This window comes from Zea mays, chromosome 1 (genome assembly GCF_902167145.1).
Source record: "Zea mays cultivar B73 chromosome 1, Zm-B73-REFERENCE-NAM-5.0, whole genome shotgun sequence".
In the NCBI taxonomy this organism is placed as follows: domain Eukaryota; kingdom Viridiplantae; phylum Streptophyta; class Magnoliopsida; order Poales; family Poaceae; genus Zea; species Zea mays.
This window is the reverse complement of record NC_050096.1, coordinates 145,667,944-145,677,543: the sequence shown is the minus strand read 5'-3', so window position 1 is coordinate 145,677,543 and position 9,600 is coordinate 145,667,944.

Here is a 9,600-nt window from a genome sequence, read left to right as displayed (position 1 = left end):
GAGATTAGATCATAATAGATTAGATAGAATCTAAATTAGGTTGGTGTGACTAGATTAAACTAGTTAAGATCTAATTAATTTATTTAGGGACAAGTAGGTAGATATGGGTAGGATAGGTTATGATAGTTGAAAATCTTGGGTGCTTATAATTTTATGTCGGTCTATACAGATTTTGCAACCCAACGCATAAGTCAAATAATTGTATATGACTGAGTTGGTATAGGGAACCAGTTTAGGTTAATTGTGTTTATCGGAGTTGGGTCTGTCGTTCTTAATTTAGTGCAGAGGGAATTAAATTAAAACATGTGGATAGGGTCTAATCTATTTCACAAGTATTAACTAACCTGTTTGAGTGGGTCACATTAGGTTAGTTTAGATTAGATGAAAATTAGATTAGTTTACCATAACTAGATTTGACTAAATAAAATCTAATTAATTTGAATTAGATCATGGTTGTTACTCTAGGATGAGATAAGTAAAGTGGTTAGGATAAGACGAATCTTTCAGGATAAGTTGAATCTATTAAGATAAGATAGAATCTTTTAAGATAAGATGGATCTATTAAGCTAGATATATCTTAATTAGGATAAGTTAGGATCTTTTGAGATAAGATGGATCTATAAGTGTAGGATAGAATCTTTTAAGATGAGATCGATATTGTTAGGCTAGATACTTTAAAGAGGGATAATCTAGTTTGTCTAGTTATTTTTATAAGAATTTTTTTCTATATGTATATATAGATGTAATTGTTGACATTACTCCACAACTCATCACACTCAATCAAAGATCCAAATCAGGCAAGTATCATAATAACAAACATTCAAGTGCATAGATACTTACAAAGAATAATTTTGTTTTTGTTCCTAAGATTTGGTCACCTATTCCTAAAGTCACTTTAGGCACCGGATTTTGATGCGTGAAATCCACATTTGTCTTTAGAAATGAAAAGGTAAGAATAATCAGAGTAAAGCAGCAGTGGATGAGAAAATATTAAGGAAAGTTTAGAAAGGATCAGAGTAGCAAAGGTAAGTAGACAATGGTTGTCCAGTTCTATCTAGGTTTTGTCCTACAGTCAACATTCCTTTGATACCACTTCTGTCACACCCGGGTTTTAGGGGTCCAAAACTCAGGCGCGAAATAATCACCAGGTGTGCTGGGACCAAGTCTCACACATATGATGAATAGTGATACAGAAACGAATGTCATATCTTTACTATATAATAGGGGTTCTGTACAAAATAAATAAATAATTATATCATATGAAGACACGATCCAGCAACCCAAAGTTGACTGGGAGACGACGACCTAGACCTCTCACAAACTCATCACAGCATCCTCCATGCACCTCATCCAGTGGTACCTGTTTCTTGACCTGTGGGGGGTGTGAGACAGCAAGAGTGAGCTCACATACGTTCATCACTCAACAAGTTGTGGGGAATAATGTGCATGAACTTATCAAAGGTGGGAGCTCACGTGAAGTGTAAGGCTTACCAAATAGGATGGTTGAAGCTGAGCATTGCTTTTAAAGTTGGTCAAAATTTTATTAGCGATTACTAAGTATAAGTAAATATCAACCCAATTAAGTAGTAGAACAAAAGTAATCACATCACATGCGATGCAATGCATATGACAAATTGAATTTAGTTTTATAAATTAATCATGTGAGTGTCCAAGCTGCTCATGACCGTGAGCACGGATAGTATACCAGTTTTACACTCTACAGAGCTTGCGCATCTTTACCCACAAGTCATGTTACCCATATGCCAAGAGACGTCCAACCCCATACACCTCTACCGAGGAGGCGAGGCAGGGTAACACTACAATGCCTTTACAAAGTTCCACTAGCTTCAGATAACCCGCTACATTTTATAGGAAGCTACAATGCAGGGACCCCTCGCCTGACCGCCATCGCATCAAAATCAACCCAAGGGCCTCCCTACACTGAGCACTCCCCTACTGCCCTTGCCCCTTTCGGTTAAGGTAGTCCTCCACTACGTTTCCTAATTAGTTAGCCAAGGGCGTCCCATACCACCCTTGTGGTAGTACTGTTTTCCCGGATGGTTCTCCATGTTCCAATTAACATAATGATCTTAACATGAACAATAAGTAACAACTGATAATAAAAGTATAATCATGGATATCGTGTATATCTATACCCAAAACCACATAAATTAATAGCATGTACTACCCCAAAATTCAGTGGTAAACAAGGTATAAAGATAGTCAAATTAGGGTAACCTATTGGGTCCCATCAAAACTAACCTATGTAGATCATTATGATTAATAAGAACATGACTGGGTAAATAGAAAGTGATCAAGGGCACAACTTGCCTGGTACTTGAGATTCCAGGTACCAACTTGCTCTTCAGATGACACGTGTCCTCTCGCTAGTCGTAGCAATACAAACAAACATGGTATAGGCAAAATTAACATCACAACAAACATAAGAACAAAATACATATTAATAATCTACATATTAAAATAAGATCATAGGAACAGAAATCATTAATTTTGGAGTTATGGATTTTAAGTTATGAATTTCCAAAAGTTCTAGGTGCTAGGTACAATATTAATTAGGAGATTAATTTTAATGTGGGTTTCATGTCAAAACAGAGACACTAGTTGATAAACAATAATATTACAAAATTATAGAAACTGGAATGGGTCAATTTGGACTTCACATGAATTTTCTAGGAATTATACAAGTTCTAGTAATTATTTTTGCATCAAAATTCAATTTCTATTTCATTTTCCCTGATTTTCTAGTTTTATGGACTGAGCGCATGAATTCAACGAATAACAGGGGCTAACACGTACATTTCCTAAGACTTAGTGCAAACCCGAGCTGGATGGCGGGTTCATTTCGGTGAAAGCCAGGGGCTCGTTTGCACTTTGCCAAGGCCAAAGGGGTATGGGACGGCATTAGCCGCTGGATCTAAAAGCCACGGCCCAGATTAGATCTGGCATAAGTCCGAACTGGTGTACGCTATGACCCGCCCGATCCCGATCTAAGGGTCGGGATTTAATATGCTCTGATCGAACATATACCGCTGATCTTCTGATGGACGATATAAAATCAACGACCGTAAGGGGATCTCTGCTTCTAATTTCGTCCATCCAAATAGAATCCAACGGTGGCCGAGCACCCATGGCGAAGCGATTTGCAATCTTCTAATCGCGACCGTGAATTTCCAGATCAACGACTCCTACCCTTTCTTCTACCTCTCACCGACCGTCCGCCATGGCGTTCGCCAGCCCTCGACGGCGCTATGAAGGCGCGATGCCCCGGGCAACCTATGCCCCATCACCCGCTGTACCCAATGCCACACGATTCAAGGAGCTTGGCAAAAGAAATAGGCATTCTTATCGGTGACCCAGGTGTAGATGACGCCGGCCGCAGAGAACGGAAACGCACGGCCATCCTCAACGTGGTCGAGGCATCAAGAGTATCCTGCCCCCAGGCCTGCCCGGCAAGAGCGCGACCCCCGTTGAGCGCCCCGACGAAGCACCACGCGATACCCGACGCTTCCCAGGTGTCTGCCAACGGCACGTAGGATGGAGGACCGTGGCAATCGCAACCTTCTCCTTTGTGGCCACAGGTTCCCTACCACATGGTAGTAGACGGCGGGGAGAAGAGCACGATATTATATGGTTCCCGGAGCCCGCACCTGGCAGCCAGCTAGCGGACTGGTGGTTGCAATAGAACCCGATCCTCCCGGGAGACCGATACGACGCTCGCTGTTGAGAACTATGTTAGACCGATACGACGCTCGCTGTTGAGAACTATGTTAGACTGTCTCCAGCAACGTCCTCTATATACATCCTCTATATCTGTCCTTTACAGTTTTCTCTAAAAGATTCTATCTTCTATATCTACTTTCTCTCCAACAACGTCCTCTAAATCACGTCCTCTATATGTAAAAACATATATTAAAAACATTTTTAATTTTTGTACATACGTATTTGTCATACTCTCAAATGTATTGTACATATTTTAGTTTTATTAAATCGGTTGTTTAAAATATTCAAATAGATAGAGAACCGTTTAGAGAAACTCTACATATAGAGGATCCAGAAGCGTTCTCTAAATTTAGAGAACCGTTTAGAGGACGTTGCTGGAGGGAGTAGAGGACGTCCTCGTCCTCTAAATTTAGGGTACAGGACCCTTTAGAGCTCCTTGTTGGAGCTAGTCTTACCACGGATCACCAGATCCGCTCCCTTCCCTCCCGTCAGCATTAGAGGCGTAAGAAGTTGTAGAGAACCCGTCTCCCTTCCCATAAGCACGACAGAGGAAACACACGAGACACTGGATATAGGATTGGGCCTCTGGCCTCTTTCTGATCTCTATTCCATATGAGGGGTACATGTTCTATATATAGAGACACGATAGCCCTGAGGGCTATGTTCGGTATTTGCCCACATAACCCTTTATTAGGGTTTCTCAACACTCCCCCTTGGGCGAATACCGCGACCAACACATGCCTCGTTAAAACTCCGAAAAAACCCAGTGGGAAAAAATGTGGAGAAAGAGTGCATGGTGATACAAATTGCATTTGCACTTTGTTGCCTCATTAAAAACCTCATGTGAGCAACTTCAAGAAAACTCACCAAGGGAAAAAGAGTACAACAACTGTCATCGGGACAGATTTCGATCCTTTGGGATCTAGATTCTATCGAATCTTCTACAAGGGCTAACTTTAGAAATGTGCTCCCCCTGATCCTTGCAAAACCGTATCAATAAGGCAAAACATCTTCTTCTAGAAGTATACGCACATAAAGATTTAGCAAACGGATTGCATATCCTTGCAAGGACTATTTCAGGAACTTTACCTCTACTCACTTCTATGATATACGAGGTAAGTGCACGTATCAATATAAATAAGCCACTTTTATTGATGGTGTTCGATCGACTAGATCTATATATTTGATAGAAAGTTACATAAAGGTTCACATATTGATCATCAAGCTCACGCCTTCAGGGCATAGAATATGACATTTATTGTCTCACGATTGTGATCAATATAAGCATTCGCTCCCCCTGACGATGACATCTGTCAAAGTCGTTATCCCTCATAACTCAAGCATATTCTTCAAGATATATGTCTCATTGTTCATCTGGAATAATGAGAATGGATGAGGTTGGGGTGCTATCATTTTCTATCTTACACCACAATTTATACATAGTTGTGCAAAGCAAATAACATGTCATTCAATAGGACTTAGGGGATAATATAGTTGCAATAATACATATTCTAAATATGACACATCGCTCCAGGTGTTCATCCATCGCAACATCTATGATGGTGTAACAAAAGTCCATCAAAGATCGTAATCCATCAGGGATTTTTCATCGATCAGATACATCGTTATAGTCTGTCATTCTGGCACATTGGGGATATTTTGCCAGTAACACCTAAACCTTATAGGTTTCTGCCATCAAGGCTTTAGAGGATATCGTAATTTCACATATGGTGGAATACACGAGTGTACATACACTCGGTAAAACTCGTGACATGCACATGTGCTTATCAAGCAAACTTCAAGTCCTTTGGTTCCTCATTTCATTCATTCCTGGGTCTATATGGGTCTTTATCCCTTTATAGGGATTATCAAACTTTGGTGTTTAACACAGACTTTATTTCTTCTGGAAAGGTTCCATCAAGGAACTATAATCTCATCTAGGAGATATTCTCTCTACATAGGAGAGTGTTCATTCATCAGGAATGTATTATTCGGTAAGAGATTTATATGTTGCATATTTATAATTCAAAGATACGAGTCCTTCTAGGATCTCATGACGGATCTTCAAAATCCTATTAACTGCATATTTTAATTCATGCCATTTGCCAGATATTTTACATAGCGGAACAGTGTTTATTCAACACATATGTGGGATAGGTCTGTCACAAGACCACTTGAACCATCGCATTCACCACACATTATTTCAGCAGTGCCCATAAATGTCCGAACTTCAAGCTCACGACTTTAATTTTGCGATTATTGGTTCAACCTCGATTGCATTTATTAATGACCCGATAAGAGAGCTTAAAGCACTCATGCCTAGGACTTTGTTTTGGATCCGTTTGCAATCTAGAGAGGCAAGATAGATGTCGACACATTTGTCTCCCACATTTAATAATGATCTTCGTCGTTTCCCAAAAACGAAAGATTCATTGTTCCGTATTCCCAGCACAATGATATTGCGCGCATTGCTAGGAACTTCATCATTAAGATGAACCTCTTCGTGAGGCAAATCACCATCAGGGTGAATTAATCGGAGGAAAGTTATCACAGACCACGTGAATCTGCAATCAGAACATATGCTTTGACTAAGGCCGATGGATCATATTCGCAGGCGTCCCCGAGAATAGATCAAGTGCTAATAAGTCAAATGTGGATATGATATTAATCCCGGGTATATCCACATCTACATCAGGTAGAAGCATTCAAACCTATATGGTTAATTCTCAACGATTTCTGGCAAACTCCATATACACAGGAGTACACACTGAACGACAGGTTCAGTTTGGCTTTTGTGCGTTTCATAGAATATTGAGATATCACACTATATGGGCATTCCTCCCCCTAATGCCGAGATGTTCTAAAAGCATACAGATAAAATCCCCAACCACAATCATCCAGTTGTGGCCATTGTATGCTATTGTGGTGATTTATTTGGGAAATCTTACGCACATTACAGATAGGGGTTTTATGCAGTGAGCTTTGGACTTAGATTGATGTAGTGGCATGAATACTACATATTTGTCCTTCAACGTGAAGGATTAGTCTCAACTTCCAGCAAGACACGCAACAACAAGTCGCTTTGTGGTTACAATTCTGTAAACTTACTGTTATTATCACCAAATATATAGTCAATCATCAGGATTTAGACTGATACGCGCAACAATATGTTAGCCATAAAAACAAAATACTTTAGGGCTCATGCACACCATTTGTCGTTTGGAGCAAGTAGTTGACTTCAGATCAACAAGGACAATGACCATCAGGTCTAGCGCTCACAAGAACATTCATTGGTTGCATTGTGCTTTAAATCACATAGGAGAATTTGCGCATATATAATAGTGGTAAAGTGCACGACATCATGCCAATGCTGCCAAGCAGAGATTTTTATATGCAGAGATGTATAGTCCAGCTCGTTTTTATCATTGCCCATGGGTTACCCAATTACTCATACCATTCTGAAATTGGGTATCAATTTATGCAACATTGTTAGGTATTATAATTTTGAAAGAGAACTTATAACAATAATTAACTATTTGTGGTGTTGCCAGCAGGGCTAACATTTCTCCTCATATTATATACCAAATTGTTCTATATAGCATTATTTCGATCTCTTCATTGTTCAGCAAAAAGAGAAGCTTTGGAATAGAACAGACAAGACCAAGAATTCCTTTTATCTGGGAAAAATCATCTGATTCCTAAGCTTTCGACAAAGCAAATGGAGATAACTGCTTGGCAAGAGCGAAAGAAATACCAATATCCGTCTGAGACTAGTCTTCAACAACAGATAATACTGATCTCATACGAAGAAGTTATCAAGACAAGGGAGAATACATCTGGTCTCCATAAGATCTTCATATTTTTATCACAAATTACCATCACCAATAGCTTAGTGGTCAAAAATTATGGATCTTCCGGCGCCAAGGACCAATGACATATTAATGTCCAATTTCACTTCAAGCTCTGTGGTAATATGGCATTTCATGGCTATTTTCTACTCTTCTTACTCATGGTAGATCAGAGATATATTACGGTAAGCATTTCAAAGGGTGGAATTCAATGTAGTTCTGCTTCATAAACTCCAGGTATATGTCCATTTATGACTGACATTTACCATTTAGCTTAAAGCTATACCATACCAATCAAAGGACTATGCCAAGTCAATTTAGTGACTATAAGTATTTATAATTCTGAGAGATGTATGCAACACAAGCATAGAAGTCCTAGACAGAACGAGTAAAGTGGTTCGACTGGAACACACTATGGTTTTCACACCAACATAGTGAAAAATTTCTCAGAATAACCTCTCGGTATACTCGCAACTTCGTGTTGCTAGCGATTACATGTCCTTTTATCTCATAGTTTGCTTCATGTCATTTAGCGACAAAGAGAGCAATGTGCTAACATCTGGTTGAGCAATGTATGGCTGAGATTTATAGTCTTAAATCATTTGGTAAGGCCTTTTGCTTACTAATAGAATCCCAATTTGTGATGTTTTCTGTGCCAAAAAGGCTTTCATGCATTAATATTGAATTTCTTCAGGCTACTCCGGCTAAAACTTTATGCGCGAGAAGAGAGCAGAGATTTAACTTATCTGTGTTTCATTGTATTTTGATTTAATTTCCCAGATTTCCAAGCACTATAGAGCTTGATATAGTCATTATGGCCACTTGGCGATATATAGAAATATATGATGCCTCACAACACAATCAAATAAAATATAGAGACAAAAAAATTGTTTACGAAGGTGCGTATAATGTGACTTCAAGGGCTTGAACGACCCACCACAATCCACGTGAGTACAAGCTCTAGTGTATCTGGCGTCAACGCGTGTGCGGCCATCAGGGCAACGACAACACATCAAACCTTCGTAATCAGCGCAACAGACGCAGTTGTGGCTTGGTAGTTGGGGTACACGATAAGTACGCGCAATAGGCACAACAGACGCAACAAGCGCAATTGTGACTCAATAGTTGTGACACACATGCAGTGCCTTCAGGGCCAACGAAAAATGTGTGACTTGGCGATGGCGGTCCGACTCAACGGGAGCGATCCGATTAAGCGAGAGCGCGACATAGCAATCACATGACGCATCCAAGTTCGAACAGCACAAATATTGCGTCGTGTTGCCATGGCGTAGTCAATATTCAGCTAATGTCATAACTCAGCCGATAATAACATAGCTTGATCAGTGTGTCCGAATACCCACTATAATATTTAATCGTTCGATGTGAGTCCAAAAGCTCAACATAATATAAATATTTAGAGTGATTTAAGTACGTGAATTATATCCGTATATACATTTTAATATTTTTCTACTAATTATTTATGCAAAATAACAGTAGAAAAATAAACATCAAAATTAATGTATAAACATGACAGAGGCCGAGATTTTGTTATTCTCTTTTTTCCGGCCCCTCCTAAACGCAATTGCATATGGAGTGGGAGCCTGCCAGCCTAGGTAGCGCACGCCAGGTGCATGAGAGCATGCAAGTTATATATATATATATATAAAAATCCTAACTACCTCAGCTTTCTCAGGCCCGTAGGCACGCACGTGCCCGCCGCGTGGATGGATCACGACTTTGACTCGCACTCTAGAACCATAGGTGCGCAGGATTCCCGTGACTGCTCGGGGGCTGGGTCTACATAGCCAGTGGCGCAGGAAAATGACCGCTTCTCCCGGCACATGCACACGACGTACTTGCAGCCACCATCGTTCACCGTGAAGGGGGCCAGGCGTGGCTCCGGTGCGTGCATGGCCAGGCGTGGCTCCGGCAGGAGTACGAGCGTAGCTTTTCCTGAACCGTAGATGTGGTTGTCCCATCTGTCACCGTGTGAGGAAACGCCACATCGAAG